This window comes from Somniosus microcephalus, chromosome 8 (assembly GCF_052327205.1).
Source record: "Somniosus microcephalus isolate GS21.2 chromosome 8, FLI_Smic_1.0, whole genome shotgun sequence".
NCBI classification, from domain to species: domain Eukaryota; kingdom Metazoa; phylum Chordata; class Chondrichthyes; order Squaliformes; family Somniosidae; genus Somniosus; species Somniosus microcephalus.
In genome coordinates this window covers 68753224-68760965 of record NC_140994.1, presented here as the reverse complement: position 1 = coordinate 68760965, position 7742 = coordinate 68753224, and the positions used below count along the sequence as shown (strand labels likewise).

General features: G+C 49.2%; 1 pseudogene; it reads right to left on the bottom strand.

Annotated features, from left to right (window-relative positions):
• Positions 1-668: 668 nt before the first annotated feature.
• On the bottom strand, positions 669-3626 carry LOC147113608 (interferon-induced protein with tetratricopeptide repeats 5 pseudogene; annotated as a pseudogene).
• Between the last annotated feature and the right edge of the window lie 4116 nt (positions 3627-7742).

The window sequence follows — 7742 nt, the reverse complement described above, 5'->3', positions numbered from 1 at the left end:
GCGCGGGGAAGAGGCCCGGGGCACCGTGGCCGCTTTCGGAGACTTCAACTCCGTGACAGGTGAGGAGGGTCTTTCTTCACACAATCGGCCGCTCAGGCCCAGGCCCGGAGAGGAGAGGAGGGTTGCCAAGGCAACCGGGGCTCGGGCAGGGGGCGGGGTCTCTCTGCTCTTGAAGCCGGCTCGGCCGGGGGACGGGGCTCCAGAGATCGGGCCTCCGGAGATCGCGGGGGGGGGACGGGCCTCCGGAGAGCGCGGGGGGGGCGAGCCTCGAGAGATCGCGGGGGGCGGGCGGGGGGGGGCGAGCCTCGGGAGATCACGGGGGTGGGGGAGGGGGGGCGAGCCTTGGGAGATCGCGGGGGGTGGGCGTGCCTCGGGAGATCGCGGGGGGCGAGCCTCGGCAGATCGGAGGGGGAGCCTCGGGAGATCGGGGGGGCGGGGCTCGGGGACTCCTCCCCTCCCCCCTCCCCTCCCCCTTACCCCACCCCTCCCCTCCCCTTCCCCCATCCCCTCCCCCCGCTCCCTCTCCCCTCCCCTCCCCGCTCCCCTCCCCTGCTCCCCCTCCCCTCCCCCTCCCTCCCTTCCCCTTCCCCCCTCCCCCTCCCTCCCTTCCCCTTCCCACCTCCCCAGGTTTGCCGATTAAAGAAACCATTCTAGTTTTGATTGGTAACAAAGGTGTAACCCTGTCTAATAGTTCTCTACAATTAAATACAATGTTAGAGGAAATACTATCACATGCTAATGAGGAATTTTCACAGAGTCAAGTGGCAGGCATACGTTTGGCTCCTCACAAATATTTACAAATTTCCATCCACAGCAAATCCTGACACTATATTATCAAACCTTCTAAAACAGGAAATGAAACGCGATTATTCAAAGTACATTGAAAGAATGTGACCAGCAGTGACAGCCCAAACAAGGTTCACCCTTCCACAGAAACACCCTTGATTACAAAAGGGCAATGGTGCTAATTAGTCACTAAACTGCTTTAACAATGGTTCAAAGACTTACTGTAACCAACACAAACTGACAAAGCAACTCAATCAATTAACCCTTGACTAACCACTGCTCTCTGGTCTTTTCTTCTATAAAATTTGGACGGCATACAAACTCACAATGGGTAATTTTAACTATGAGAGATGGGGTAAACCGGGCGATATCGAATTAGCCGCCCATTACACACCCCGCCCGATTTTCTCTTCTATTGATTACAATGGAAAGGAAAATCAGGTGTGGAGTATAATGGGCATCTAATTCGATAGTGCCCATTCACACCATCGACCAAAGATCCAACCATGTCCATTTCAGTTTTAGTCATTGGAATCAGTATAAAATAATGGCCTAGAAATTCAGTTAGGGGCGCCCAGCTCGCCTGGGCGCCGGAATTACCGCTGCGCGCGGAGCCACTTGCACCAGCGGGAAATTCAGTTTCAGCGCCCCAAGTGGAATCTGGCCGCTAAACAAGGGTTTCACTGAATATCGGCATGTAAAGTGCCGCAGCGCCACCCGCTGCGGCACGGCAGCCTGCGGTACTGCAGGCCTTCCTCTCATTCTTAAGGGGGAGGTGGTGCCTGCAACAGCGCGATCCCCGCTTGCGAGTGCCGGCAAATGAGCCCGGCACCAAGGAGAAGTGCTGGGCTCTCTGGAAACAGCCGGCAATGCCGCGGGGGGGTGGTGAAGGAGGCCGGGGAAGGAGGTGCGGGCAGGCGGCCGCCGAAAAAGCGGCCGGCCGCACCTCCACCTTAACTCGCCCCACTACCGGCACAGGTAGGCCCCGTGTACCGGTCGCTGTTTGCGGCCGGTGCGGGGGAGGCGGCAACAACCAAATATGGCCAGCGGGGCGATAGCGGGGCGCTGCGCACACCGATGACGTCATCGGTAGCGGCGCAGCGCTACTGGCTAACGCCGCCATTAGCGCCCCGCTAAATATCGCGGTAGGTTTGCACAGTGGCGCAAAAGCCCTCTTTGGCCGCAAACTGGTGGCGCAGGCCACTGAATTTCTAGCTCTATATGTTCAAACCTTGTCATAAATTCAGAAATTTGAGGTTACCATTACTGTAGCCACAACAAGTGGAAACGTGAATGCAGAATGAGAGGCTAAATGAATAGCAACATAACCCAATGTCAAATTGTAAGTCTATCAATTAACCTTAAGAGTATTTTTGAACTATTTACTACAAATCAACATGTTGAAAATGGGATTCAGTTTCCCAGGTAAATCGGAGACACATTTTAATATTGCCCTATGTAGCCTGACGCAGCTCACGTAGAGCACTTTGAAATTCTTCATTATCACGATCACACTCCAGGGCTTTCTCAAAGAATTCAATGGCTTCTGATTTCTTGCCATCAACCTGGTGTATTAGCCCCAATATACCAAAGGCTACACTGTCTCTTGAATACTTATTCATTCGATCTTCAGCAATTTGTTTCAATTTTGCGCGGCATTTCTCGTTCTTCCAGGTGTTAACTTTGAGTTTAAAGCATTCCTTGAAATGATGAATGGCATTCAGCTGGGATCCCTTCTCAGACAGCTGGTATGATCCATAGTTCCAATGTATTAATTGTTTATTCAAAAGGTTGTAATCTTTATTTCTAAGTAGGTTGGCATAGATATCATCGGCTTTGGAATATTCTCCACATTTTGCAAGGATTTCCGCCAAATCAAGTATTGCAAAAATAAGTGAGGGTTTCTGATCAAACGCTGTTTGAAAATGGTACTTGCAAAGTTCAATCAATTTTCTGCTGTCTTCACGAGCAAAGAATTGACAAGGTGTTTTCTGCAGTGCTTTCAGCTTAGTTTTGTAACATAAGCCGATCTGGTGGTGAAGGAGTGCAGAAGCTGATTTAACCTTCAGTGCCTTTTTCAATAGCTGTAAGGAATATTCAACAAATCCTTGTTTTCTTAAAGCTTTGGCTGCATACTGAATTATATATGGATCATCAGGAGACTTCAGCAGTACTTCTTCAAGTAATCCGTAACATTCATCTGTTTGATTGAATTCCTGTAGTCTTAGAGCCAACATGATCTTGACAAAAGAGTCATTTGGGTTCAGTGCTAACGCGCGGTGTAACTGCTTCACTACCTTGCAGTGTTCAGGATGCTGTGGGTCTCCAAAGGTTTCTTTAAGTCGAAACAGAGCAGTTGCATAAGCTGCATTCCATTCAATGTCATCAGGATCCCCCTCCAGAGCCTTCTCAATACATTCATTTGCCTCTTCATAATATTTCCTGCCAAATCTCAACAGTGACCAACCCTTCTCCCCGTATACTTCAGGTATCAGTGCTGTATACCGAGAGCCATCAGTAAATTGTTGACAGATCCTCTCCAGCTTGTCGAGGTAGGATTGGGCCTCTGCCAGTTCTCCCATGTGATAATATACCCAGGCATAGTTTCCATAGGTGATGATGATCCATTTTTCAATTTCAAATTTGTGATTCTTCCTCAGAATCTCTTCAGCTTCCCATAAATTATTGAACGACTCCTCACAGTTGCCTCGCATACAGTTTACAAAAGCAAGTAGATTGTAAGGCATGGCTTGATATTTCACAATATCAGACTTTATTGTATAATTTAGTCGTTCCTGCAAATCATCCCACTCAACATTTTCCACCTGCAGATTCCACGTGAAGTGACATTGTAGCTGAAGTAATTTCACTTTCAGGGAGTCCCTCTCAGTATCACTGTAAGAAATATGTTTAAATATTTATTAGTTTTGTTATACACTCAGATTGGAATAGCGATGGGAAATGATTACACTCTGGCCAACCTAGGAATTCAGGAATAAGCAGCTCCAAAAAAAGCTGACAACTCAAATAACAACCAGAAGCTCAAACACAGGAACAAAAGAAAACAACAGACAGGAAAAGAGCAGCTGGACCATGGAGCCTGTCCCACACCGTCATGGTGCACTTTAACACCACAACCCCCATTGCCCCTCCCCACCAGCCAGCCTTGCAGCCTCCCTGAAAATAGGCACAAGAGGGTCACAGCAAAGTTCGGCAAAGGCTCAGGCCACTGATACCAGGGAACTTGCAGCCAGCAGGAATCCAGAGTCAGATCCTGGAGTCTTCCTGATTACATGGCTGAGCTACTCAATGATTTAACCAGATGAGCCATTGGGAAAACCAAACTCATTCAATTGAACAAGGACCTGTGTCAGCTGTGGCTCCGTGGTAGCTCTGTCACTTCTCAGTCAGACGGTTGTGGGTTTAAGTGTCACTCCAGAGACTTGAGCTCAAAATCTGAGCTGCCTCTTCAGTGCTGTACTGAGGGAGTCCTGCACTGGCAGAGGTGCATTCTTTTGGATGATATTTTAAACTCTCAGGTGAACATGAAAGATCCCATCACAATATTTCATAGACGTATAGAATGACACAGCGCAGAAGGAGGCCATTGGGCCCAACATGCCTGTGCCGGCTCTTTGAAAGAGCGGTCCAACTTGTCCCACTCCTCTGCTCTAACCCCACAGACCTGGAAATTTTTCCCCTTCCAGTTTTTATCCAATTCCCTTTTGAAAGATATTATTGAATCCGCTTCCACCACCCTTTCAGGCAGTGCATTCCAACTCACGGTTTAATTTTCTTTTCCCTCATATCACCTCTGGTTCTTTTGCCAATTTTGCTTTATTTGTTCCTGGGATGTGGGTGTCGCTGGCAAGGCCAGCCTTTATTCCCCATCCCTAGTTGCCCTTGAGAAGGTGGTAGTGAGCCGCCTTCTTGAACTGCTATAGTCTGTGTGGTGATGGTGCTCCCACAGTGCTGTAAGGGAGGGAGTTCCAGGATTTTGACCCAGCGACGATGACGGATCAGCGATATACTTCCAAGTCAGGATGGTGTGTGACTTGGAGGGGAACTTGGAGGTGATGGTGTTCCCATGCGCCTGCTGCCCTTGTCCTTTTAGGTGATAGAGGTCACGGGTTTGGGAGGTGCTGCTGAAGAAGCCTTGGCAAGTTGCTGCAGTGCATCTTGTAGGTGGTACACACTGCAGCCACGGTACACTGGTGGTGGAGGGAGTGAATGTTTAAGGTGGTCGATGGGGTGCTAATCAAGTGGGCTGCTTTGTCCTGATGGTGCTGAGCTTCTTCAGTGTTGTTGAAGCTGCACTCATCCAGGCAAATGGAGAGTATTCCATCACACTCCTTACTTGTGCCTTGTAGATGGTGGAAAGGTTTTGGGGAGTCAGGAGGTGAGACACTCGCTGCAGAATACCTAGCCTCTGACCAGCTCTTGTTTCCACAGTATTTATGTAGCTGGTCCAGTTAAGTTTCTGGTCAAAGGTGACCCTCAGGATGTTGATGGTGGGGGATTTGGTGATGGTAACGCCATTGAATGTCAAGGGGTGGTGGTTAGAGTCTCGCATGTTTGAGATAGTCATTACCTGGCACTTGTGTGTGACGCGAATGTTACCTGCCACTTATCAGCCCAAGCCTGAATGTCGTCTAGGTCTTGTTGCATGCGGGCATAGATTGCTTCATTATCTGAGGAGTCGTGAATAGCACTGAACACTATGCAGTCATCAGTGAACATTCCCATTTCTAATCTTATGTTGGAGGGAAGATCATTGATGAAGCAGCTGAATATGATTGGGGCTGGGACACTGCCCTGAGGAACTCCTGTAGCGACGTCCTGGGGCTGAGATGACTGACCTCCAACCACCAGAACCATCTTCCTTTGTGCTAGGTATGACTCCAGCCAGTGGAGAGTTATTCCCCCGATTCCCATTGACTTCAGTTTTACTAGGGCTCCTTGATGCCGCACTTGGCCAAATGCTGCCCTGATGTCAGGAGCAGTCACTCTCACCTCACCTCTGGAATTCAGCTCCTTTGTCCATGTTTGTACCAAGGCTGTAATGAGGTCTGGAGCCCAGTGGTCCGGAACCCAAACTGGGCATCAAATCAACTTTTATTGTCATTTAGTGCACAAGTGCAGTACAACGAAATGTAGGCTTGCGGCTCCCGAGAGTGTACATTTGGATTAAGACATTTAAACATTCAACATACATTTGGCTTGTAATACATTAAAATAAACATAACCATAATAAAGTGCATTGGCAGATGTGCAGGCTTTAGAGTTTATTTGTGGAGTTCAGTAGGATGACAGCCCTGGGAAAGAAGCTGTTCCTAAATCTGGTCGTACGGGTGCGAATGCGGATTATTGATGAGTAAGTGTCGCTTGATAGCACTGTCGACGACACCTTCCATCACTTTGCTGATGATTGAGAGTAGACTGATGGGACATGAATTGGCCGGATTGGAGTTGTCCTGTTTTTTGTGCACACGACATACCTGGGCCGTTTTCCACATTGACGGATATATGCCAGTGTTGTAGCTGTACTGGAGCAGCTTGGCTAGAGGCATGGCTAGTTCTGGAGCACAAGTCTTCAGCACGATAGCTGGGATGTTGTCAGGGCCCATAGTCTTTGCTGTATCCAGTGCGCTCTACCGTTTCTTGATATCACGTGGAGTGAATCGAATTGGCTGAAGTAACAACAGAAAATGCTGGAAATACTCAGCAGGCTGAAGACTGGCTTCAGTGATGGTTGGGACCTCAGGGGGAGGCCGAGATGGATCATCCACTCTGCACTTCTGGCTGAAGATGGTTGCAAACACTCAGCCTTGTCTTTTGCACTCACATGCTGGGCTCCAACATCATTGAGTATGGGGATATTCGCGGAGCCTCCTCCTCCATTTGTTGTTTAATGGTCCACCACCATTCACGACTGGGTGTGGCAGGACTGCAGAGCTTTGATCTGATCCGTTGATTGTGGGATCGCTTAGCCTTGTCTATAGCATGCTGCTTCTGCTTTTTAGCATGCATGTAGTCCTGTGTTGCGGCTTCCCTAGGTTGGCACCTCATTTTTAGATACGCCTGGTGCTGCTCCTGGCATATTCTTCTACACTCCTTATTGAACCAGGGTTGGTCCCCTGGCTTGATGGTAATGGTAGAATGAGAGATATGCCAGGCCATGAGGTTACAGATTGTGGTGGAATACTGTTCTGCTGCTGCAGAAGGCCCACAGCTGCTAGATCTGTTCTGAATCTATCCCATTTAGCACATTGGAGGGTGTCCTCAGTGTGACGAAAGGACTTCGTCTCGACAATGTCTGTGCGGTGGTCACTGCTACCAATGCTGTCATGGACAGATGTATCTGTGACAGGTAGATTGGTGAGGATGAGCAGGTTTTTCCTTCGTGTTGGTTCTCTCACCACCTATCGCAGGCCCAGACTGGCAGCTATGTCCTTCAGGACTCAGCCAGCTCGGTCAGTAGTGGTGCTACTGAGCCACTCTTTGTGATGGACATTGAAGTCCCCCAACCAGAGTACATTCTGTGCCCTTGCTACTCTCAGTGCTTCTTCCAAGTGGTGTTCAACATGGAGGAGTACTGATTCATCAGCTGAGGGAGGGTGGTAGGTGGTAATCAGCAGGAGGTTTCCTTGTCCATGCTTGACTTAAAGACAGTGTCAGCTGTGTCTGAGTTGGTAGCACACTCGCCTTGAAGGCTGTGGGTTTCAAGTCCCACTCCAGGGACTTCAGCAAGTAAAGCTAGGCTGACACTCCAGTGCAGTGCTGAGGGAGTGCTGCACTGTCGGAAGTGCCATCTTTCGGCTGAGACGTTAAACCGAGGCCCTGTCTGCTCTCTCAGGTAGACGTAAAAGATCCCATGGCACTATTTTGAAGAAGAGCAGGGGAGTTATCCCGAGTCTCCTGGCCAATATTTCTCCCTCAACCAACATAACCAAAAA